Here is a 26,530-nt window from a genome sequence, read left to right as displayed (position 1 = left end):
TCAGACAAAGAAGTTTGTTTACATTTACAGGAGATAATGCTGCCAGCTTCTTATTTACAATATCACCTGAAAGTGAGAACAGGCATTCACATGGCACTGTTGTAGCCGGCGTCGCAAGATATTTATGTGCCAGATGCACTAAAGATTCATATGTCCCTTCATGCTTCAACCACCATTCCAGAGGACATGCATCCGTGCTGATAACAGGTTCTGCTCAATAACCATACAAAGCTGTGCTGACCGAAGCAAGTTTGTTTTCATCATCCGAGTCAGATGCCACCAGCAGAAGATTGATTTCCTTTTTTGGTGGTTCCGGTTCTGTAGTTTCCATATCGGAGTGTTGCTGTTTTAAGACTTCTGAAAGCATGCTCTACACCTAGTCCCTCTCAGATTTTTGGAAGGCATTTCAAATTCTTAAACCTTGGGTTGAGTGCTGTAGCTATCGTTAGAAATCTCACATTGGTACCTTCTTTGTGTTTTGTCAAATCTGCAGTGAAAGTGTTCTTAAAATGAACAACATGTGCTGGGTCATGATCCGACACTGCTATAACATGAAATATATGGCAGAATGTTCTTATGTAATGGGGGTAAAAGAGTAGGGGACATACGGTTCTCCCCCAAGGAGATCAGTCACATATTTAATTAATGCATGGTTTTTTTAATGATCATCATCAGCATGGAAGCATATCCTCTTGAATTGTGGGTGAAGCATGAAGGGGCATACGAATGTTTAGCAAAACTGGCACATAAATACCTTGCAATGCTGTCTACTAAAGTGCCATGCCAACGCCTCCTCTCACTTTCATGTGACAAATATTTATAATAAAAAATAACAAAGTGAGCACTGTCAACTGTGTTGCAATTTAAAGCAATATTTGAAAATGTAGAAAAAAATTCCAAAAATATTTAATAAATTTCAATTGGTATTCTATTGTTTAACAGTCGATTTAAACTGCTATTAATCGTGATTAATTTTTTTCAATTAATTGTTTAACTGAGATTAATCAAAAGCCTTACTTATTACTATTTCATAGGAACGATTCTATATCTGCTTCCTTGGAGTCAGTAATCATTCAGTCACCACTGAATGTCTGCACAGATAAACATAAAAAATAATGTGCGGACTTTTTCTGTTTTTAAGAATATTTTAGTCCTTCATGATAGATCCTTACCAATACATGTATTATTTTTAAGGCATGAATTATGCAGGTCAGACTAGGTGATCACAATGGACCCTTCTGGCCTTAAAATCTATGAAGTATGATAAGGCTGGTTTGATTTTATATTTTTGACAAGGTATATAAGTAAAACATCCATTCAAATCATTCAATTGTCATCAGGATTATTATTGTCAGGACAGTATCTTGTCACATTAACACAGTAACCCATCTTAATGGGTCATCAATCATCATCATTTCTCTCTTGCCTCTGAAGGGTCCAACTCTGAACACACCCACATTGGTGTTATTCAGGAGTTAGTCATTTTACAGTGCTTATGAGAACAAAAATCAAACCTTCCAAATCCAAAGGCCAAGTTCTGCTCTCAGATGCATTCTCCTCCTTTAGACAGAATGCCTCTTAGTGCTCCTCTTGGGTGTGATTTAACTCTGCTTCTTACTACAGCCGATGCCAAAAGTTATACTGGTACTAAAACTGTGTGTAGACCTGGCCTTAGTGATGTTTGAACATGCATCTGGCAACTTGGTATCTAATTGGGATGTGTAAAAAATAGTAAACAGGCTTTTGAGAGACAAGAGACTAGGTAAGACATTAAAAGGAAATCATAAACCAAATATAAATTTAATAGCAAAATATGTAAAAGGGTTGATCTTCTCTTTTACTACATTATGTTAACTACTCCTTGCATGTGTTATAAATGTCACTTCCAGGCTTCCAGCCGTTCTGGAATGGATTTGTTTTTAAGACACTTGCTGAATAAATTCATAGGCTAATTGTTTTGTAATGTTCAACAGTATGGGTTGTTTTTTGGAGGTTTTTTTTTCCTTTTGAATGCATGTAATTGAATAATCAAATCCTGTTTGTGCAACAAGTATCCAAACTGTGACAGTAAAACACAATCTAGATATTATGAAGACTTCATACTTCTTTAATTGGTTTGTCTGTGTTGTATATTTTTATTGTGCAGGCAACAAAATATTATCTCTCTGATTTACTTGAACTATTTATTATTATTCAAGGCTCATACAACTTTTAGGTCTAGTTTAGAAATTGAATTTCTATTGCCATAAAGAAAAGTTCAATTTTTATCATTATGTACTGTGCTGCGGTCGACAGTACCATACCCAACTTCTCTAGTCCACATTCCTAATTAGCACAACACCCTTATTCTTGGCTGTATAGAAATTTTTTTTTGCCTCTCCTTGCTTATGTCATCCATACATTCCTGTTCTCTTTTTAGTCTGTTACTCTTCATGTAAGTCAGGCAGTGTGAGGACCTGATTCTTCTGCCATTCTGGTTTTACACAACTGAGTAAATCCACAGACTTCAGGAAAGTTACTCCTGATTTATACCAGCATGAGACAAAAATCAGAGTCTAAGTAATAAAGGGATAGGAGTATTTTCTAGTCACAAATATAAAGAAATCAAGTGTGAAAGAATGGAATTTCTAGGCTACTTATTCCATGCACTAGTCAGTTTCAAAAAACAACTTAAAAGTAGTTTCCAGCACTACAACTGCCTCTGAGTCCTCCTGCTAAATTCTGTGGATTTTATTAAAAGACCCATTATGTCACTCAGTGCAGCTCCATGGCAATGCAGGACTGTTCACTATTTTTTAGTGTTTTGTCCAGACTGGTTTTAAGTGCCCAAAGCAATTGAGCTGCTAACATTTCCTTTCAAAGATTCAGCTCACTGTCAAGATAACCACAGCAAAATATGTCATTAAATAAAACCCCTTTTTAAAATTAGATTGTAAACTGTTCCATGTATTTAGACAGTGCATGTTTGGACAGCATCTAGAACAATGTGGCCCCAGTTTTGATTGGGACCTTATTGTACTACTGTAATATTACGAACAACAACAATAGTAATTGGATTTTCAGCAAGCAGTTGTCTAGTAGAAGTGGTCTTTATTTAAAGGGCAAACAAAGCTTACTAGAAACATATGAGATACATTAAAACAGTCACTATGGCTTATTGTGCATATTTCAATGTATATTTCTTAACTTTCTGTTCTAAAATGTTCATTCCGATGACAGAGAAAACCTGGTCTCTCCCTGATTTAAGCCTTTAGCGTAATCATTTATTGGCAATAGTTCAAAATGAAAATGTAACGAATAAGAGACTAAATCTCTTAGAAAAGATATGACTTCTGTCTGGGCAACTGTATGTGTGGAAGACATATGGGAAACCTCACCTCACACTTGGGATTACTGCTGTTACTTTCAATTTTACTTGCATTTTTATTTTTGATGACAAATGTCCAATTTTAAGAAGCCTGTTACGGCTAATGTCTGGTGTGGCACAGTCTCCTCAGTGAAACATGATTCCCAGGGTCTTTTCCCATTCAGATATGTAGATTATCTCTTCCGGTCTGAGTATTGGTTTGGGGTTGGTTGGTTGGAAACTTTCCAATGTTATTTTGCTATAACTATTGTAGAATTAGATTCAGTTGTAGAGTTTGTACCACAGTTTATGTTACTGAACATATTTGTTCGGTATCTCTATAAACTAGCCTGGCTCCCTAGGACACAGCCCATAGGAGCTGCACCACCCCAGGAGCATCTCAGGGAAAGAATTGTGGCTCAGAGAGGCACAATCTCTTCCCTGCTTTCCCCTTAGCTCCAAAGGGTTAGTAATTGACTGCTGACCAAATTACAGCTCCACCCCTTCCACAAGCACTACTGGGGGAAGAGCCAAGGCTTTACCTATTTTCCACTGTGCTCTACTCACCTGCTAGACAGTGTAAGTGTGCCTAGACCCAAGGTTTGAGTAGACTGCCCATGGGCACAAAAGGGGGTCTCTCCAGTTTCTGTTAAAGCCCTGTATGGGTGCACATCCTGAGTCACAAGCTTTGTTTGTTTTATTGGTCTTTTTTCTTATCTAAAATTAAGAATGAATAGATTTAAAAAACCCTGGTTGCTCTAAATTGCTGTTTGGGGGTTCTTTTGTGCAAAGGAATTTGATTTCTTGGAAGTTTTCTTCTATTTGTCACTTTGCAGTAATCTTGCCTTAAGCAAGCTATCTGGTCCACTGACAGATAAGAGCATTTCCACCGTGTCCATCAAAAATCTGGAAAGTTATCAGTGCATTTTTCATACTGTTATACCATAATCTTTCTGCAGAATGGTTTGCACTGGCAGTTCTGCCAATTTATTGATCTCAGTTGTCCTGTGTAGCCACACAATACATGTGATAGCAGTATAAAGGCACAGCTCCTTCAAGAGGTACTGTACTGGTGGGAAAGTGCTCCCTGTCTCTGAAAAGCATCCCGAAGTGCAGTACTCTGGAAGTGGTTATTGATTCTTTGAAAGGAAAAACAGAACTCCAATATCATTTTTGAGTAGGGATATATAGCTTAATAAGAACTGCTATAGACCTTCTATGGATGGAGGAAAAAAGAGGCAGGGCTTTTGTTTGTTTTTATTCATTTTACTGCTTTAATCTTGACAGCATCTTTGCAGTCCTATAGTGATATAGGGCCAAATTCTCTGCTAACATAACTAAGTTGCCTTCAGTGGAATGAGATCAGTGAGAATTTGGCTATGAACTTATTTCTTTTAGGTTTAGGAATTTCCGGTAGAGAACACTTATCCTTGTTTAATGAACGCAAATGTGCTCAAGGAATGCTGTGCTTTAAACCTGGGCTTTAATCATTGTGAAAGATGAAAATAAAAAGAAGTAAAAAGAATAAGCAGTAATAGTGTTCCAGATCAACGTATTTTACCCTAGGATACACCATCTCTTATGCAGATATCATCATTTATCCTGACTGACACACATCCGTTCTCTGAGTTTCAGGAAAGCATTAACTCAACTCCCTGATGCCAAATTAGGACATAACTAGAGATAAATTCAAGATGCCAAATTTGGATCTAGATGCAGAGTTCAAATACCCCAAAGTTCACAAGCGCTGAGATCCAGAATTTTAAATTTGTCCTATTATAATGAAGAGACATTTGCAAAGATCAGTCTAGGAACTGGGTTTGTATTTCAGATACCTTCTGCCTTCAAAATTTGGGAGGGATTAAACCTGTGATTTTAATTTGGGCCAATCTCTAGACAAAACCCAGCCTGGACAATTTGATTTTCAGTTAAAGAGTTTACTGAGTTTTCTTCAAAGTCTCAGTCTGTGCATCATTTGGTTTCTGAATCCTGCAGTTCCTCTCAGTCTCAATCCCTGGATGCTTCTTTTCTTCTGTATTCCAATAATGGGATACTCAGCAGGTGATTATAACTGTTGAACAGATTGCTTTCATGTCATCTCAGTTTATGCTGTGATCTTTCAGCGTCAGGTTGCACATAACTATTCTTCAGTTCACTACACTTACAGTTTGCAAAAACTTACTCAGCAAGAGAAATGAAAAGTGAAACCATGGAGCTAATTAAATTTATGTCGTTTGCTACATTTTCATCAACACATAGCAAAACTACTCTATAGTAGTGGCCATCTAATAATATTGGGCCAGACTGTGAAACCATTATTTTTGTGCAATAAGGTATTATTCAATGTGAGTATGGGTATAGCCATCTGACCACTGAGAGATTCACATTTAAAATTCATATGCCAGAACTTACATAGTCATTCTGTTTAACACAGAGTTTATTTTCTTTTGTGTGTGTCGGGGGGCAGGGGGGAGAGAATTCAACATCACCCTCATTACTGAATACTCTAGCAAGAGAAAGGCAAGATTCTTATGTTCTCTAAAAATGATGTTTAATATTAGATCTTTAAAATGTTTTACTACTTTTTTGAGGGTGTTTGTTGAAATCTCTTTTTGTGATATAGTTACAGGTCTGTCTGAATGTTGCATTCCATGCACAGAAATAAATGTAATTACTAAAGACTAATATGCTGGTCCTTCCATAGCATGACTATATTTTGTAAAGAATATCCCTCTCCTAGGGCTCTACATTCCAATCTTCCCCAAATCCACTGAAGTAAAATAAAAAATGCAATGTACTATTATAGAACAGACACTTACCTGGACAGATTACTAGCGTACTTCATATTTACTCCTGGTTATCAAGGAGGACCCAAGTTGTGGAAAACAGGGAAATACCTCTATTTTTTAATAATGTGTACCTGTCTGTTTATGAGAGGTTACTTGTGATGGAGTTAGATTAAAAGGGGTTGTTAGTTAGAGGCACTAAGCAGGACAGGCAAAACAATGGCACATCTAAGAGTACTGGAGGAAACCATGGGGAAGGTGTTAATTGGGGAATACCCACTATCTGGCTCCATCCCAGCTAGAATGGTTGACTTTTCCCAAGGCAAAGTCTAAGATCAAAGGAAGATACTAAAAGACTGCAGGATCCCTGGCCTACAAAAGGGAGAGAGGTGTGTGAGTGAGTTAACTGAGGCTGCCCACAGAGCATCAGTGAAAACTGACAGGGAGATGCTGCCACAAGCAGTGTGTAGCTTGGTCCACAAGAGAACAGGGAGCACCAACTCTAGATCATGTCTACCTAAAGTCTTGAGTGGAATGGTAAGCTTCAGTCTGACAGTATGCATATTGGTCTCATTTCTGTTTTTAATCCATTTCTGAGAGTGGATTAAATAAACAGGGACAAGTTTTTAAAGTGCTTGTACACAAATGCCAGAAGTCTAAATAATAAGATGGGTGAACTAGAGTGCCTTGTGATAAAGGAGGATATTGATATAATAGGCATCACAGAAACCTGGTGGACCGAGAGCAATCAATGGGACACAATCATTCCGGGGTACAAAATATATCGGAAGGACAGAACAGGTCGTGCAGGGGGAGGAGTGGCACTATATGTGAAAGAAAGTGTAGATTCAAATGAAGTAAAAATCTTAAGCGAATCCACATGTTCCATAGAGTCTCTATGGATAGAAATTTCATGCTCTAGTAAAAATATAACATTAGGGATCTATTATCGACCACCTGACCAGGACAGTAATAGTGATGATGAAATGCTAAGGGAAATTAGAGAGGCTATCAAAATTAAGAACACAATAATAGTGAGGGATTTCAATTATCCCCATATTGACTGGGAACATTTCACTTCAGGACGAAATGCAGAGATAAAATTTCTCGATACTTTAAATGACTGCTTCATGGAGCAGCTGGTACGGGAACCCTCAAGGGGAGAGGCAACTCTAGATTTAATCCTGAGTGGCGCGCAGGAGCTGGTCCAAGAGGTAACTATAGCAGGACCGCTTGGAAATAGTGACCATAATACAATAGCATTCAACATCCCTGTGGTGGGAAGAACACCTCAACTGCCCAACACTGTGGCATTTAATTTCAAAAGGGGGAACTATACAAAAATGAGGGGGTTAGTTAGACAAAAGTTAAAAGGTACAGTGACTAAAGTGAAATCCCTGCAAGCTGCATGGGCCCTTTTTAAAGACACCATAATAGAGGCCCAACTTCAATGTATACCGCAAATTAAGAAACACAGTAAAAGAACTAAAAAAGAGCCACCGTGGCTTAACAACCATGTAAAACAAGCAGTGAGAGATAAAAAGACTTCCTTTAAAAAGTAGAAGTCAAATCCTAGTGAGGCAAATAGAAAGGAGAGCAAACACTGCCAACTTAAGTGCAAGAGTGTAATAAGAAAAGCCAAAGAGGAGTTTGAAGAACGGCTAGGCAAAAACTCCAAAGGTAATAACAAAATGTTTTTTAAGTACATCAGAAGCAGGAAGCCTGCTAAACAACCAGTGGGGCCCCTTGATGATCAAAATACAAAAGGAGCGCTTAAAGACGATAAAGTCATTGTGGAGAAACTAAATGGATTCTTTGCTTCAGTCTTCACGGCTGAGGATGTTACGGAGATTCCCAAACCTGAGCTGGCTTTTGTAGGTGGCAAATCTGAGGAACTGTCACAGATTGAAGTGTCACTAGAGGAGGTTTTGGAATTAATTGATAAACTCAACATTAACAAGTCACCGGGACCAGATGGCATTCACCCAAGAATTCTGAAAGAACTCAAATGTGAAATTGCGGAACTATTAACTAAGGTTTGTAACCTGTCGTTTAAATCTGCTTCGGTACCCAATGACTGGAAGTTAGCTAATGTGACGCCAATATTTAAAAAGGGCTCTAGGGGTGATCCCGGCAATTACAGACCGGTAAGTCTAACGTCAGTACCGGGCAAATTAGTTGAAACAATAGTAAAGAATAAAATTGTCAGACACATAGAAAAACATAAACTCTTGAGCAATAGTCAACATGGTTTCTGTAAAGGGAAATCGTGTCTTACTAATCTATTAGAGTTCTTTGAAGGGGTCAACAAACATGTGGACAAGGGGGATCCGGTGGACATAGTGTACTTAGATTTCCAGAAAGCCTTTGACAAGGTCCCTCACCAAAGGCTCTTACGTAAATTAAGCTGTCATGGGATAAAAGGGAAGGTCCTTTCATGGACTGAGAACTGGTTAAAGGACAGGGAACAAAGGGTAGGAATTAATGGTAAATTCTCAGAATGGAGAGGGGTAACTAGTGGTGTTCCCCAAGGGTCAGTCCTCGGACCAATCCTATTCAATTTATTCATAAATGATCTGGAGAAAGGGGTAAACAGTGAGGTGGCAAAGTTTGCAGATGATACTAAACTACTCAAGATAGTTAAGACCAAAGCAGATTGTGAAGAACTTCAAAAAGATCTCACAAAACTAAGTGATTGGGCAACAAAATGGCAAATGAAATTTAATGTGGATAAATGTAAAGTAATGCACATTGGAAAAAATAACCCCAACTATACATGCAACATGATGGGGGCTAATTTAGCTACAACGAGTCAGGAAAAAGATCTTGGCGTCATCGTGGATAGTTCTCTGAAGATGTCCACGCAGTGTGCAGAGGCGGTCAAAAAAGCAAACAGGATGTTAGGAATCATTAAAAAGGGGATAGAGAATAAGACTGAGAATATATTATTGCCCTTATATAAATCCATGGTACGCCCACATCTCGAATACTGTGTACAGATGTGGTCTCCTCACCTCAAAAAAGATATTCTAGCACTAGAAAAGGTTCAGAAAAGGGCAACTAAAATGATTAAGGGTTTAGAGAGGGTCCCATACGAGGAAAGATTAAAGAGGCTAGGACTCTTCAGCTTCGAAAAGAGAAGACTAAGGGGGGACATGATAGAGGTATATAAAATCATGAGTGATGTTGAGAAAGTGGATAAGGAAAAGTTATTTACTTATTCCCATAATACAAGAACTAGGGGTCACCAAATGAAATTAATAGGCAGCAGGTTTAAAACAAATAAAAGGAAGTTCTTCTTCACGCAGCGCATAGTCAACTTGTGGAACTCCTTACCTGAGGAGGTTGTGAAGGCTAGGACTATAACAATGTTTAAAAGGGGACTGGATAAATTCATGGTGGCTAAGTCCATAAATGGCTGTTAGCCAGGATGGGTAAGAATGGTGTCCCTAGCCTCTGTTTGTCAGAGGATGGAGATGGATGGCAGGAGAGAGATCACTTGATCATTGCCTGTTAGGTTCACTCTCTCTGGGGCACCTGGCATTGGCCACTGTCGGTAGACAGATACTGGGCTAGATGGACCTTTGGTCTGACCCAGTACGGCCTTTCTTATGTTCTTATGTTCTAATGCTGTGCACCTTTGGAAAAATAAATCATTCTGTTTTGAAGAAGATGCTTCTGTGTTATTGTGTACTGTTACTGCCCACAGACTCCCAAAGGAAAATTCTTGCAGGTGCCAAGCTCACTGGGCCTGCAAGGTAATATGGCTGGCAACTGGGATGGGAGTTGTCTGTAACCTGGAGATCCAGTTAGAGAGTGGTTCTGTTTGTGGTCACACCCCAAACAGAAGTAGAGGAATTGTCTTGTCACTTGAAAGTGATACACTTAGGGGACTGAAACAGGGTAATGGCAGCCAACCCAAGGGCCTGTGACACAAGTATCTCAAAACAAATCAGAATGGCGAATGATGAATTTCTGATCTGTGGTGACACAAATTTCTGATCTGCTGTAAATCAAACTAAACCTAAAAATCTAACCAGAGGCAAGCACAAAAGAGGAAAAAACAAAAATCACAGAGGCTATTCTGTTAACAAAGGTATTTTAATTGTGTTTTTGTGTTGCTGGATTAGATTAAAGAACAGAATTGAAATTTATTGTACTGAAGAGCTACTCCATTCTCCTTTAAAGTGCAGAACACTTTGTATTGTTATTAGCAGTGAATCAAAGTCAGATTTCAAGCCTGAATTTATGTGACTGTACTTTTACTATTCTATTTTATAGTCGTATGCTTTGAAACTCGAAGGCAGCATTTTTAATTATATTACCATCATTTTGTACATCTCACATAAGCAATAGCATTAGTGCCATCAAGCAGAATTGTTAACACACAATGCATGTGTGAACTCATGCCAAGCTAGCTATAGATAGGGATTCCCCTTTTATGACCATTGTACAGCACAGAGACAAATTACATTATTTGAGCCAAATTCATCATTGACTTCAGTGGAATTACACCAGGGATAAATGCAGTCCTCTTTCTATGAAAGACTAAAAGCCATTGAACAATTCCTGAAGTCTTTCTTTAGTCCTTACACACATACTACGGTAAGGTTGAGATTTAAGAACACAAAATCCAAAAAGTTTAGAATCAAGGTTCTTATGGGAATTTTATCTTTAATGCATTCAGCATTAAAGGTCCAATCCTAGAACCAGGGAATGCAGCAGTAAGGAAAGCAATGTCCCTTTACCGAAGCCTAAACCTGCTCTGCACTAAACTGAAATTCAAGGACAAGGGATTGCAGAGGAGACTTACTCTTGCTATGTGCTTAGGAGCCATAGGATTGTTCAGGGTGGTGGTGGGAACAGGAAGTTCTTCTAAACGTACCACCTACTGGTTTAGCAGCTTTCCATAGATTCTAATCCTTCTGCATCAGTTGGGGCGGTCAGTGCATTTCATTGAAAGCCTAAAGTAACCCTGCAGAATTCCTGCAGGAGAAAGGGAAGGTCATAGATTCTCTCCAGCTGTCTCTCTGTAGGGGGTTGATGTGAGGGTAGCTCTGTGTCTTTCGTGATTGCAAATGGATCCTTGAGAATCTTTCACCTATCGGCCAATAAGGGATTCTCTCTCTTATGTCTGTATGGCCCACTCAATTTTCCCAACAGCACTAGGTTAGGAAGAGCTTTGCTTGTACCCTGCTGGGACATTGGGCAGGCAACATCCCCTTGGGAGAAGAGGTTTTCACAGTCACAGGTTCTGCTCCTGGAAAGGGGTTGTTGAACAGCTGTGAAGGTGCAGAGTGGCTACCACTGGAAGCATGTGGAGGCACAGGATCTGCATTAGCATTGACTGTTGTGGAGCTCACAGAAAGGGGCTTTCATTACAAAAATACACACAACTGTACAAAGCACTATTCAGCAAATAAATATTTTACAAGTTAACTATGTGGAGGTTGTGATGAATATGCAGTGCTTGTAATAATTTATTAATATAATATGTTGGCTTAGTTATTGGGATAGTGTTTCTATATCTTGCTTTAATTATTTGCCATTAGTAATCTGTCAGGCAGAAAAGGAGATGGTGGCTCAAGATGGACACTTATCAGCTGGCTCTTAAAAATCCTTAAAGGATAATGCCAGAACTATTAATTCAGACTTGGCTTGGTCCCTGCTGAGAGTGGTTTGAGAAGAAGGGCCCAAGCCTTCCAACACTGCTAACAAAGATTCCTGGCAGGTTTAGAAGGACACTTTCTCAGGGATGCAAGGAGGAAACCACCTTGAAACCAGATGGAGACACAGGAAGAACCCACGGGGTGGTGGTGGTGGCAGTATCTGGAGAAACTAGGCTTGCCTAGGTCACCATCATGGGATGATAACACTTTAGGTCAGACAGACACATGTGTAGGTTGTTTGCTGTTCTAGAAACTGTTGTTCTCTAAAGCTTTGTTCCATTGGCTAATAAACATATTTGTTTTAAGAAAGCTGCTTGTTACTATATCACTGGTCACAAGCACCTGAAAGGAAGAAACACTGGTAGCCAGTCAAACCTGCAAGGTGACAATGGTTGGAGAGGGTAGGGTCACCAGGTCCTAGTCTTAGAATGAATAATCACCCAGAGATGGGTAAGGGTGAGAAGACTAATACTTGAGGGGGTGAACTCAGAGACGAGAAAGGGGACAAAGGTAATGCTAGCCCTATAACCATGACAGAATTAAACACATAGATCATAGTTTGGATGATGTGCTGTGAAGAATGATTCTAGCCATGAAGTGAAGTTGAACAAACGCAATATTGAACTTGCAAAAATGTAATAATAAGCTTAAATTGTACAATGCGAACATTCTTATGAAATGCAAAGTTATTTTTAAATGATAAAGGTTTTATGATGGGTTTTCAAAGTAGTAATTATTTGCCTCTCTGTATGGAGAAAAAGATTAACTGTAATAGGGTCTAAAGACTGCTGAAATTTCTTAAGAATATATAAAATGGAAATATTTACCAGGATAACAAATACAGCAACTTTAATTTCCTCTTGTGAGAACAACTGGTGTTGTTTTATATAGAGTTCTCTTAAGTGTTCCACATAAAGATGTTTCAAATAAAAATAAAATGTAGCTTAGAAAGTAATTTTAAATATTTATTGATATAATTAAATTTTATTCATGTTCTTTATTATTTGTATTAAACATTCACAAGGATTCACATCCCTTTTCATCTTTATTAGATGTGTCATAATTTGTTACGTATTTTCATGAACTGATGAATATGAAATGCTTAAAAGCATTCTTTTCTTTTAGTTATAATGACTTTGTGGGGCACTATAAATATTTAAATAAGCATTTACAGTTGCTGGTTGAAATCTTTTCTACCATTTTGCCTAGCATACAGTACAAAGGCCATTCTTTATATAAGGGAAATAGTTTAATCTTCAGGTTCTTTAGGATGATCTGTTAAATAATATTATTCCAAGCAGTATGTCCAGTGTCCTAGGAACCTCTCACACAAATTCATCTGTATGTTCTGATAATATACGATATTGTAGTCAATGTATATCCTATATCTATGCCTCCACTGGATTAATCTGTATGTATCAAACACTACTATTTATTATGGATGGATGAATTGTGACTCCAAAAGTTAAAGTTAAGTTGAGTTTTTGTACTTAAAGAAGGGATTGAACCTCTTTGTTATGTATGAAAAATACAGCATCATTCTTCCCCAAATTACAACATTTGTTCTTTGACTACAGAATGAACTTCCTGAGAAATTACAATTAAATCTAGGGTTGCCAACCTCCAGGATTGTCCTGGAATCTGCAGGAATTAAAGCTCAATCTTTAATCAAACTTTGTCATACGATGAAACCTCCAGGAATGTGTCAAATCAAAATTGGGAACTCTAAGTAAACCTCAATAGTGATGGCAGAAGGGAGGAAGAAAGCGGAAAGTGTACATGCATGGAGGTGTGAAAGAGGCAGGGAAGAGGAATTTGGGGTACAAGGCAGGCTGTATGTAAATTATGATTTAAAATAAACAAAACATTGATTTTTATCATTTAAATCAGATTTTACATTTTCATGTTCTAGTTGTTCACTTCCAATTTTATTGTCTTAACTTGCTAATTGTAGATGTTATTTGCAACTGATACCACCTTCTTTATTCATTATACATTTTCATATAAAGCTGCAATAAGCAAAATTGTAAAAATTGTAAAAATTGACTTGGAATATACCTTGTTAAGGGTGGGGCATAACCGTCACCTCTAAGTCAGGATGAATGGAAAGAAGTGACTGAAATAATAGTCTCCAAACCCAAAACACAGGCATTTGTCTCTGCCCCAAACAAAAGCAAATGTAAAACTGCCAAGAAATTTCAATGACCTGAGTGGAGGGCTTCACTGTGTATTGTTTTGACCTGGGGTGGGGAGGGTGTGTGCTATGTGGCCCTTAGAGAAGCTGAGAGAAGATTGCATCAAAGAAAATAAACTATCATCAGTTTCTCCTCCAAACTGGAACAATCTGCAACACTCTGACTTTGACTAGCTGCTGGAGTCCAAAGGGGTAACAATACATAAATAATTTAGGATAAATTACATAACAGGGATATTGTAATGATCCCCAACCAAACATTAGAAACTCAGGAAATTCAGAGTTAAAGGTAACCTTAAAAGAAAGGGAGATATGTTAATATATGAATGCACAGTTAGGGCACTCATACAACCTTAGTTCTGCCCTATAGCAACACCCAAAAAAGAGAAAAGTCTAATGTGGCTTTAAATATCAATTTAATCTGGAACCACAAACACTAAAAAGCCTTAATCATAATAATATGGTTATTGCTTGGTGGAGATAAGTTTCTTTAGGCCCCCGAGCAATTCAGAAGTTGCAGAGGGCAAACCTCAACCTCAAATGATATACTAATAGTTTTATGTATGTAATATCTTTGGCATGGTCTACACTTAAAACTTATACTGGCATACTTATGTAGGTAGGGGTGTCAAAAACCACACCTCCTATTGGCATAGTTCTGCTGACAAAACCCCAGTGTAGGCACAGCTATGCCAACAGAAAAGTGTTACTGTCAGCACAGCTAACTTTGCTTGGGATGGTGTTCCCACACCTGCAGAGAAACTCCTTCCGTTGGCGTATGCTTTGAGGAGGGGGTTGGACTAGATGACCTCCTGAGGTCCATTCCAACCAGTGGTGAGCTGCAACCGGTTGTTAAATTTAGAAGCCCTTTTAGAACCGGTTGTTCCCCGTGGGACAAACTGGTTCTAAAAGGGCATTTAAATTTAACAAGCGGTCCCTGCTGCCCGGCCCCAGCTCACCTCAGCTCTGCCTCTGCCTCCACCTCCTGCCATGAATGCTCCTCCTTGCTTCTCCTCCCCCCCTGCTTCCCGCAAATCAGCTGTTCGCGCGGGAAGCCTGGGAGGGCTGAGAAGCAAGCAGGCTTCCCCGGCCCAGGAAGACGACACTGAGGTAGGAAACTAGGGGGGGCCGTGTGCCCCGGCCGGTCTCCAGCCGCGGCCCGTCCCCGGCCGCGATCCCCTCCCCCCCCCCGCGTTCCCGGCCGCGACCCTGCCCGGCCCCACGTCCCCGACCCTCCCCGCCCCCCGGCCCCGTGTCCCCCCCCCTCGTCCCCGACCCCGCCCAGCCCCGCGTTCCCGGCCGCGACTCTGCCCAGCCCCACGTCCCCGACCCCCCCCGGCCACCCGGCCGCGCCCCCCGCCCCCGTCCCCGGATCCCCGCCCGGCCCCAAGCCTCCCCGGGCCCGCGCCCCCGACCCTCCCCGTCCACCTGGCCGCGCCCCCCCCGTCCCCGGGTCCCCGCTCAGCCCCGACCCTCCCCGGCCCCGCGTCCCCGACCCTCCCCGGCCACCAGCCGCGGCACCCCCAACCGAGGCCCCGCGTTCCCGACCGTGCCCGGCCCCGCGTTCCCAGTCGCGACCCTGCCCGGCCCCGCGTCCCCGACCCTCCCCGGCCACCGGCCCCGTCCCCGACCCTGCCCAGCCCTGCGTTCCCGGCCGCGACCCTGCCCGGCCCCACGTCCCCGACCCTGCCCGGCCACCCGTCCGCGCCCCCTGCCCCGTTCCCGGATCCCCACCCGGCCCCGACCCTCCCCGGCCACCGGCCCCGGCCGCGGCACCCCCCCCGTCCCCGCGTCCCCCCCGTCCCCGGCCGCAACCCTGCCCGGCCCCGCGGTCCCGGCCGCGGCACCCCGTTCCCGCGTCCCCCCCCGTCCCCGGCCGCGCCCCGGCCGCATCCCCCCCCCATCCCCGCGTCCCTGGCCGCCCGGCTCCGGCCGCATCTCCCCCCCCGGCCCCGCTGTGCCCTCACCTACCCGGATGCCCGGCTCTGGACACGGCCCCCCAGCTCCGCCCAGCCTGGCCCCGTGGCTCCAGCCGCCCCTGCTGTTTTGCCAAGGGCCGGGCTCCGGCAGCGCGGGTCTGGGCGTGGCGGCGGCCCTGGCTGCCCGGCTCCAGCTCTGGTCGCGGCCCTCCCTGGCTCCACCCGGCCAGCCGCCTGGCTCCGGCCGCCGGGCTCCCGCCACATCCTCCGGCTCCGGCCGTGCGACTCCTGTCCCGGCCCCACGTCCCCGGGCTCCCGGCTCCAGCAGTGGCCGGACTGTAGCCACCAGCCAGGTCCAGGCAGCGCGGTAAGGGGGTAGGGAGGGGGTGTTGGAGAGAGGGTAGGGGAGTTTGGGGGTGGGGGGTCAGAAGGCAGGGAACAGGGGGATTGAATAGGGGCCAGGGTCCTGGTGGGGCAGTCAGAAAGGATCAGGGGTTGGATGGGGCGGTGGGAGGCAGTCAGGGGCAAGGGTTCCAGAGGCAGTCAGGGGACAGAGAGAAGGGGTGGTTGGATGGGGCAGGGGTCCTGGGGGGCCATCAGGAATGAGAGGAGGGGTTGGATGGGGCGGCGGAGGGTACTCAGGGTACAGGGAAGGGGGGTGGATGGGGCAGGGGTCCCTGGGGTGGGGGGGCATCAAGGAACGCGGGGGGTTGGTTGGGGCAGGAGTCCGGGGGGGGGCATGATCCCTCCTGGGGTGAGGAGGGAACCGGTTGTTATGATTTTGGCAGCTCATCACTGCTTCCAACCCTGATATTCTATGATTTTCTATGCTGCATCTATGCTGGTGGAGATGCTGGCATAGCTATACCAACATAGGCTCAGTAGCAGATTATGTAGACAAAGCCTTTATCTCCTAAAATAGAGAGGGTAAACTGAAAAAAAGTGGGCTGTTTTGATGTAGAGGGTTTGGCTTCCACAGCAGAATGAACTTGCCTTGAACACACCAACCTCCTGCAAAGTGATTATTCGTGCATTTCCTGAATATATTCAGCTTGGATAGCCACAAACAATTTTTGCTGTCACAGGCCAAGCTTGCCTTGTTTTCCAACCAAAGCAAAAGTCTGTGGCTATTTATACATTACTAAATGAGTTCAAACTTAAGCCTCCAATTAAAAGAGAGATACATAAGTGTATCTTGGCAATAACACACTTACTCAAGAACATCAAGGGTGTTGTATTTTGGGATTTAGAGTCTTAATCCTATGTCCTAGTTCTGCTCCCACTGGACACAATAAGAATTTTGCCATTGATTACAATGAAAGTAGAAGTTGTCCGCAAGTACATTAAAGTAAAATGAAGACTTAAGCTAAGTAATATGTGACTGGAATATAAAATCTAGTTGGCTGCCACTCCAGTTATATTAAGATGAGCTCTAAATACTCCTTTAACCACACTACAGTATAAATGTCTTAATTTTTCTGAATAGATTTGCCTATATATTTCAGGAATATGAAAGCATTTCCTGTACCAAATGAAAAATTGCAACTCCCTCCTATTCCATCTCAGCGTATATAATCACTAATGTACTTAGAATTAGAGAACAGCTCCCTTAGTCCTTCAAGTCAGAAAAAACAGGAACTAATTCTCTTCTTTGGTCCAGAAATTACTCCATAGTATAGTAGATATTGTTAAATATAATGCTCGCATAGGAACAAATGCAACATGCTATAGCTGATCCTCCTGATTCAGAAAGTAAAGGTGTTTCTATGGGTATTTTTTGTTCAAATAATAATAATAAATGTACAGATCTCAGAAGACACTATTTACAAACAGAAAAACTTAAGTACATTATCAAAATCAAAAGTACATCCAAAGCAAATAGTATCCAGTTTGTCATGGCAACCCATCAGCAGCCTAATTGCATGACACATACATTCAGAGGAAACTTGAGAGATGCTAACACAAGTGTCTGACTGAGGTCTCTTAGGAGACAGGTGTTACTGTTGAAAAAATAACCTTTATGGGTAGAAACTGGAGTCACTGTGATTGCTGTCCAAAGGGAAGATGGCAGAAAATATTGCTGGGTATTGCACAATAAAACCCAATTTCTTCAATACTGAAGGTAGTAGTTTAACATTATATTGATAGTACAAATATTATGACAGTATAAATTCCCTAAAATACTTTATGAGAAAGAACCATAAAAGAATTACAGCAAGTCTCCTCATTTTTAGACTAACTATCAAGCAGTTTTTGCCTATTTCCATAAAGACAACAAAGCAACTATTTGCTTTGGTATGGGCTACATGACAGGTATAGATGCACTATTATTATTACTAATAAATACTATAGTTTGTTATTTAATAAAACATTAGTACATAATTTTAGTAATCATAGATCATTTGCTGTGGCTTTTATTAAATATGTAATAAGCTGAAACATTTGATAAGCTTGTTAGTTGACTATCATGGCTCTATCATGACATCATCTTCATCATTCATAGCTATCCCCACAAATGAGTCATCAGCATTGTCAGAGAGCTGATCAGTCAGTATTCAGGAATATGCTCCTTTTAGAGGCAGAAGTACCATGCACATTTGTGTTTAAAGAAATGCCCTTAGCTTTTCAAAGATCAGAGGGTAGCTGTGTTAGTCTGTATCCACAAAAACAACGAGGAGTCCTGTGGCACCTTAAAGACTAACACATTTATTTGGGCATAAGCTTTCATGGGTAAAAAAAACCACTTCTTCAGATGCATGGAGTGAAAATTACAGATGCAGGCATAAATATATATTGGCACATGAAAAGAAGGGAGTTACAAGTGGAGAACTAATGTTGAAGGCCAATTCAGTCAGGGTGAATGTGGTCCACTCCCAATAATTGAGGAGGTGTCAATACCAACAAAGGGAAAATTGCCTTTGTAGTGAGCCAGTCACTCTCAGTCCCCATTCAAGCTCAAACTGATGGTGTTAAATTTGCAAATGAATTGTAGCTCTGCAGTTTCTCTTCGAAGTCTGTTTTTGAAGTTTTTTTTGGTTGAAATATGGCTACTTTTAAATCTATTATAGAATTAATAGATTTAGGGAGACTGAAGTGTTCTCCTACTGGCTTTTGTATGTTACCATTCCTGATGTCTGATTTGTGTCCATTTATCCTTTTACATAGAGACAGTCCGGTTTGGCCAATGTACATGGCAGAGGGGCATTGCTGGCACATGATGGCATACATCACATTAGTAGATGTGCAGGTGAATGAGCCCCGATGGTGTGGCTGGTGTGGTTGGGCCCTATGATGGTGTCTCTAGAGTAGATATGGGGACAGAGAAGGCAACAGGGTTTGTTACAGGGATTGGTTCCTGGGTTAGTGTTTCTGTGGTGTGGTGTGTAGTTGCAGGTGAGTATTTGCTTCAGGTTGGGGGGCTGTCTGTAAGTGAGGACTGGCCTGGCTCCCAAGGTCAGTGAGAGTGAGGGATCATTTTCCAGGATAGGTTGTAGACCATTGATGCGCCGGAGAGGTTTTAGCTGGAGGCTATACATGATGGCCAGTGGTGTTTGCAATCAGGAAGAAAATGAAAAATCCCATTTACTTGAATCTGAGAGAGAAGGTTTTTGCCTGTTCTTTTAAGAAGTAGCTGTGCTTGTCAGAGAGAATTTATTTGCAATCCAATTCACAAAACTTTTAAGCACCGGCATAAATTGTTTAAATTGGTTTCCGCAGAGCCCACTGTATCCTGCTACAGTATGCTTTCTGACAGCAGGCTTAATTTGCTTGGAAATCAAAAGTACAATCCACATCCTTTCTGCAATGCAAAACATTGTGCATATTTAATGAGCTAACATTTTAAACCCTTACTGTGTAAACAGCACCCTTAAGGTTGATTGGGATATGATTTAAATGTAAATCTTTTTCCCCCACTGTTAGTATCTTTCAAAATACCATTAAATACATTTTATGGCAATTCAGCTTAATACATTCGCTAGAAGAGGCAAGATAATTAAATATGTTTTTCTTGTAAAATTGCATAAGACTATCTAATTTTATGAACACAGGTTGCAGTGCATATTTATGTGCATTGGAAATTATCCATTTTGTCAAAATGTAACATAAAAACATCTATATAATGTCTGATAATAAAGGGCTTGATCGGCGTCAGCTTCCAGATGTCCTGTTTCTAATTTTGGAGTGCAAAACAAATGGAAAACAAAACAAAACAAACAAGTCAAGGTTTCAGAACGAGTTTGCTCAGTGAGAGGTATATTTCAGGGTAGTCTACTCTCGAAGCCCTCTTCATGGGAGTTATCAGAGCACGTTTATTTTTCTCTGTTGAAGTTCATGCCTCATCTTTACACTTGCCAAAAGTTTCATTCATTAAACCATGGTCATTTAAAGAAAATAGACAATTTAGATACAAAGAACAAAACTCACCCCCATGCACTACTTAGAGTCTATATTTGAGAGCTTAAGTTGGACTTAAATGATGCATAAGGTTTGTGTTAGCCCTCTGCACTATGGATTCAACCAATGTTTTTCTCTGACTTCCAGGTAGCTCCCTCTATGACAGATGAACCATCAGAAATGGCTTCTTAGAGCCAAATACTGGGATGGAAAAGCCTAAATTGTTCCTGAAAATATCTGTTTTTTAATCTAGTGTTTGATCTAGTAGGATGGTACTCTGCTAGGTGCAGAGCCTCTCCCCAACAGGAAATCAAACAGGCATTTTATATGCATAAGAGTTGTGGGATTGAGGCCTGTGCCTTTAAGGGCTGAGCTTCCCAGACAGAGTCTGGGCAGGGTCTGTGAAGCTCTTGTTGTCGTGCACAGCTAGCTGAAACCAGGAACAGAATAAAGGAGATCTCTCAAAAGCTCCTTAAGCACTGAGTACTCACTAAACACCATATGGTACCAAGTATAAAAAGGAACTGAGAAAAGACCCTGAGTGGAAGAACAGAGCAAGCAGAGGTGAAAGTAAGCCGGTCCGGTCCGGTGTACCGGCAAGAGCCAGTACGCAGTGCCAGACTGGACTGGCTTCCGCGGCGGTGATTTAAAGGGCCCAGGACTCCAGCCACTGCGGGGAGCCCCGGGCTCTTTAAAGTGCCGCTGGAGCTCCGGCAGCCAGGCTCGGGTGGGGATTTAAAGGGCCCAGTGCTCCGGCCACTGCGGGGAGCCCCGGCCCTTTAAATCACCGCCAGAGCTCCGGCAGCCAGGCTCGGGTGGGGATTTAAAGGGCCAAGTGCTCTGCGGCGGCCGGAGCCCCGGGCCCTTTAATTCGCCCCTGAATCCCGGGGCTCCCAGCCGCCTCTGCAGCTGGGCGCTCCGGGGTGATTTAAAGGCCCCGCCTCTTCCGGTTGAGGCCCCATCTCTTCCGGTTGAGGCCACGCCCCTGCTCAGGACTCCGGCGTACCGGTAAGTCCTTTAAGTTACTTTCACCCCTGAGGGCAAGTTAAAAGCCCCACAAGAACCAGCACTCAGGAAATGTGGAAAACAACTGGAGAAAGTTTAAATGGCACTTCACTCTGTATCTGTAAGCAAGGTTGCCTTATTTCTGACAATAGCTTGTTTTGAAGCACTTGATGTGTTTAATAGTTTCAGTTAACCCTGGCAGAGGCGGCTTACAAACTACATTGCAAAAATTTGAGCAGTAGTGCACCCCATGTAAAAATAAACAATCAGAGAGATGTTTTTAAACAGAGTATAGGAAGAAGAGGAAATCATAGAAGAGTTTGTGACTGATCTGAGTCCCTGATAAGAGACTGATTGGGATCTGGAACAAAAAACTAAAAGAGAGATTACTAAGAGACCAGATTTAACCGTTGACAAAGTAATTAGAATTTGCCAAGCAAAAAGAAGTCACCCAGTCCTGAATGAAGCTTATGGAGTGTGAAGAGTTCTCTGACACTGTAGACCCGAGAGAGGATCCAAAATGCCACAAGAAAAGGTACCTGAGGCAGAAAGGCATCTAGAACTCAAAGCTGGAGTCCACTAAAAACAGAACATGGAACTGCACACATTGCAGCAACCAGCACAAGTCATGACAATGCCCCACATATCAGAAAAGATGCAAGAAATTAAATGGATGACATCTCCTTGCAAGAGTTTGCAAACACCGGCAGCCTGTGCACAGTATAGACCAGGGGTAGGCAACCTATGGCACGGGTGCCGAAAGCGGCACGTGAGCTGATTTTCAGTGGCACTCACACTGCCTGGGTCCTGGACACCAGTCCGGGGGGCTCTGCATTTTAATTTAATTTTAAATGAAGCTTCTTAAACATTTTTAAAGCCTTATTTACTTTACATACAACAATAGTTTAATTATATATTATAGACTTATAGAAAGAGACCTTCTAAAAACGTTAAAATGTATTACTGGCACGCAAAACCTTAAATTAGAGTGAATAAATGAAGATTCAGCACACCACCTCTGAAATGTTGCCGATCCCTGGTATAGACAAAAAGGATGATGACTACACCAGTAGCACAGAGGAATTATTCATAGGAGCCATGGACAACATTGTAGCAGATGATGATTTAACTATCACCTTGAGAGCAAATGAGACATTTAATAAATTTTAAGTTGGACACTGGGCACAAGTGTGTCAAGCCCTTTGTCTTATCGGGGGGGGGTACTCTTTGGATGGGTAAAAGCAGCAAAGAATCCTGTGGCACCTTATAGACTAACAGACGTTTTGCAGCATGAGCTTTGAAGTGCATCCGACGAAGTGGGTATTCACCCACGAAAGCTCATGCTGCAAAACGTCTGTTAGTCTATAAGGTGCCACAGGATTCTTTGCTGCTTTTACAGATCCAGACTAACACGGCTATCCCTCTGATATTTGGATGGGTAGGGGACCAAACGAGAGAGGAAGAGATTGGGGATGTCTTCCATAGGAAAGCTCTTAGTAGAATCCCACAATTCCCACCCCTAGGAAAATTGCCCTCAGAGGAGTTGGATAGGCTCATTATTTTGGGAATCAGAGTGAGTAGGAACTCCAATAGAAGGGGTATTCTCAGTCATTGTAGGAAAACAAAGATGGAACCCCTTCACTTATGTATGGACCCAAAATAACAGAATAAGGATGTAAAAAGGGAACACTTCCCACTACCTACAAGGGAACAATTTGGCTGATGCCAAATATTTTTCTACACTTGATGTGTCACAGCAGGGTTCTGAGAGATCCCTTAGAAAAACAGAGCACATGTTTCTGCACATTCCACACCTCTTTTGGGAGACACTGTTTCCACAGACTATCATCTGAATTGTGTTTGGCACTCAAGATGTTTCACTGGCAAAATACAATATTTTTTGATTGTACAGAGGGTACTAACATTTACATAGATGACATTTTGATCTGGGAATAAACAGTAGAAGAGCATGAACAGAGGCTTCAAGCAGTTTTGTAAGGACCGGAACTGCTGGGACAAAGTTAAACAAACAAGTACATTCCATGTAATGGAAATAACAGACCTGAAAGATAAGTTAACTCAGCCATGCCTTCCATAACAGACAAAAAAGGGGTACAAAGATTCCTTGGAATGGTCATGTAGGAAATGTGTGTCTTAATCTAGCTTCTAAAACCAGCAATCAGAGCACTACTGTGAAGAAAGTCCAGTGGACACAGGGGATGCAAATATTAACGAGTCTGAGAAACTGAAGGAGTTAATTCAAGAGGACACAGTCCTGAGGTGCTATGACAGTAAGCGCAAAACTAAGTTGTCAATGGACACCTCTAGGGAAGTGGTCACTACACTGTCTGCCCAAATAGGTTTAAAACCTGTTTGCTAGTTTCAAAGTAGATTTTGTAGATTTAACAGGTGCACCCAAAGATTTTCCATCTTAGATCCCATGTACACAAGACTGGCCTTGAAAATTTTCTCAAGGGAAGAGAGATTTATGGTGGGATAAATACATACTACAAAATAATGTACTATATATTTTACTGCTATAAAGTTCTTAATAAAATGTAAAGTTAAAAATAAAATGGTGTCCTAACTTCCAGCAGGAGAAATATAACTCCTAACAAGAGTTTTAGTTGTTTTCTCTGATTCTATGAACTTTAATGAATTCTTTATCTCATTTAGTATATGTATTTATAAAATCTCTCATCACTTTTGGGCCCAGCACAGTAGACAAAATATCCATGAACTTCTGAGATGGGTTTGGTGAGATGATGGCACACAGTTTAAGAAGGTGAATAGAACAGAAATCAAAGCAGATGCTAGCTCTGCAAGATCAGCTTTGATGCAGAAGTCAAGAGTCACACACGTGGTGTGAATTTGTGTGAAAAATTATACCAACAATAAATAACTTTAAAACATTTGGTTATGTAAAGATTTCATTCTCTCTGTTGTTTAGATTTATTTATAATTAACAACTTCTTTCCTCTCCCCCTTCCTCATTTGCCTGGCCTCGCCTTCTCAGATTTTCCTGACCATTCTGCAGTTGTGCCCACAAGCCTCTTTCCCATCTCTCCTATCATCAGGCAAGAGCCTTTTGGTATCGGTTATGTCTGCTCAACCACTCTTTCCATCAATCAGCTCTGAAGATAGACTGATTCACTCTTACTTAATATCTCTCATCTAACATAAATTGAAGTCGTACAAAATTGTACCAGTTATACTAGAGCTGATGGACATTCTACACTTTTTGCAGATGTCATGCAAAGCACTTGATTAAAACAATGTGGCATGACCATAATGCAAGAACGTATTAAAATAAGACCGTAAATCTCAAACTGTACATACATAAGACTATCTAAGAGCCTAGAAAATGGGAAGATATAGTTGTTGTTGCTGAACTTTTGTATTGTAATAGAGCCTAAATGTCATAAGCAGGGTGGGGCGCGTTGTGCTAGGCACTGAACAAGGATATGAAAAATGACAGTCCCTGCCTCAAAGAACTTAAAATCTAAAAGACAAGATGTGAGGTGGAAGAGATAGACATGCAGATTAGTGAGGAAATCACAAGAAAATCACAATGTGCCCAATTCTCTTTGTACTGAAGTCAATAAGAGTTTTGCCACTGACTTCAGTGGGAGAAGGCTCAGACCCAAAGTTATCAACAGGGCCTCTTGCTCCTTCTGATTCACAGTCATAGCCAGATGTAAAGAGAAATTTATTCTCAGCTGCAAGGTGCTCTCTGAAATGTTGAATTTGGATCCACAACTTGCAAACGCCAAGACATCTTTTGTGTGTCTTGGGATATTATTTGGACAAAACAATGATTGTTCTCCTCCTTTTTACCCTTTTCCTGAATAAACACCCTTCTTCCAGAGGCTGTATCATACGGGTATTCATGCATTTTAAAGGAAAACTTTAGAGAAAGCATCTTCAAATAAAAATGTCTTAATAGCAGGAGTGTAATGAATGCATATTCGTTCTCAGAGATACTATTTTATCATAACATATGCATGGTCAGTTATGGCAAAACAGACATCTACTTGAGCTACTGACTGCAGAATTAATTCATGGTTCCCTGAGAAACGTATCTATGAGTGCTCATGCTAACACTGCTGCACAAATTTTTTCTTGTCTGACAAGAATGAATTAAATGATCTTGTATTATTTGGAAACCAAAATATCAATTATATTTAGGGTGCCTTCCTGAATAGACCACATACAATCTTAATCATCTAATATATTTGATTTGTATATTTGATATTTTAAGGGATCACTGTTCTTATTGACAAATCAGGGATTTATACAGATAGCTAACCATTAATTGTGTTATATGCATAAATCTCCTTCATAGTACAGTACTCCATAATGTATACAGGTTTGAGATCATCTTTATTTACTAAATAAAGGATTAAAAAAACCCTCTTTTCTCCAGCAAATAGAGGGTAGTAGGTTTGCTTTAAATAAACCTGCCTTTCAAATAAACTCCTATAGCTTGCAATCCTGTCCACATTATTTCATAGGATGCTCTGGGTAGAGCCATATCTTAGAAGAAGTGTTGAACAAATCATTTGTTGCTGAGTGATTTTGAACTCACTGGGCTCCATTCCATTTGGAAAGTCAGTGTTTCAGACCAGTGTTGCGCAGCGGTCCACTGCAGACCAGGTCTTCTGAGGCCTGATCTTTGACACAGCAGGGAGCCATAAATAGGATCCAACCATCCCAGCTTAACAGGTTGCTAGCTAGGCAGTGTTCCTTTTCATATCACGCACAAAAAATAATTCATTTCTTCCTTCTAGCTGGAGCTGTTGATTCATGCCTTGGGCAAGGAAAGAGAAGGTAGACAGAGGGGAGGGAATTCACAGATCTGTCATTTTGCACCTGCTCCTGTTCCTTCCTCTATTCCAAACAAAGAAAAAAGTTTGAGGCTGCTGTCACTGCAACAATATGAGCTCCAGGCATCTATCAGCAATAAAATGATCTTTCATCCAAAGTGTACTTAAATGGCAATTATTTCAGGTCACTGGTGTTATCACTGTACTGTTCACTGTAAACAGACAAATGCAAGTGACAGCAGCTCTGCAGAAACTCTCTGTTGTTATGCATGCAATCAGTGTAGAAATCATAGATTTCTTTGGGCATTTTGTTAATTCATTTAGTACACATAGTCCTACCTACCCTCCTAATTAAAACAATGTATTGCTTATTACACCAAGCCTGCTAAG

The 26,530-nt window shown here is 41.5% G+C and overlaps 1 protein-coding gene across 2 annotated transcripts in view; it reads right to left on the bottom strand.

Moving 5' to 3' along the window:
• Nucleotides 1-26,530, bottom strand: part of NKAIN2 (sodium/potassium transporting ATPase interacting 2) — an 819,309-nt gene that overhangs the window by 208,346 nt on the left and 584,433 nt on the right. The window lies entirely within an intron of this gene.

Source organism: Mauremys mutica, chromosome 3 (assembly GCF_020497125.1).
Source record: "Mauremys mutica isolate MM-2020 ecotype Southern chromosome 3, ASM2049712v1, whole genome shotgun sequence".
Lineage (NCBI taxonomy): Eukaryota > Metazoa > Chordata > Testudines > Geoemydidae > Mauremys > Mauremys mutica.
The sequence above is the reverse complement of the archived record's forward strand: the minus strand, read 5'-3'. Positions and strand labels throughout refer to the sequence as shown.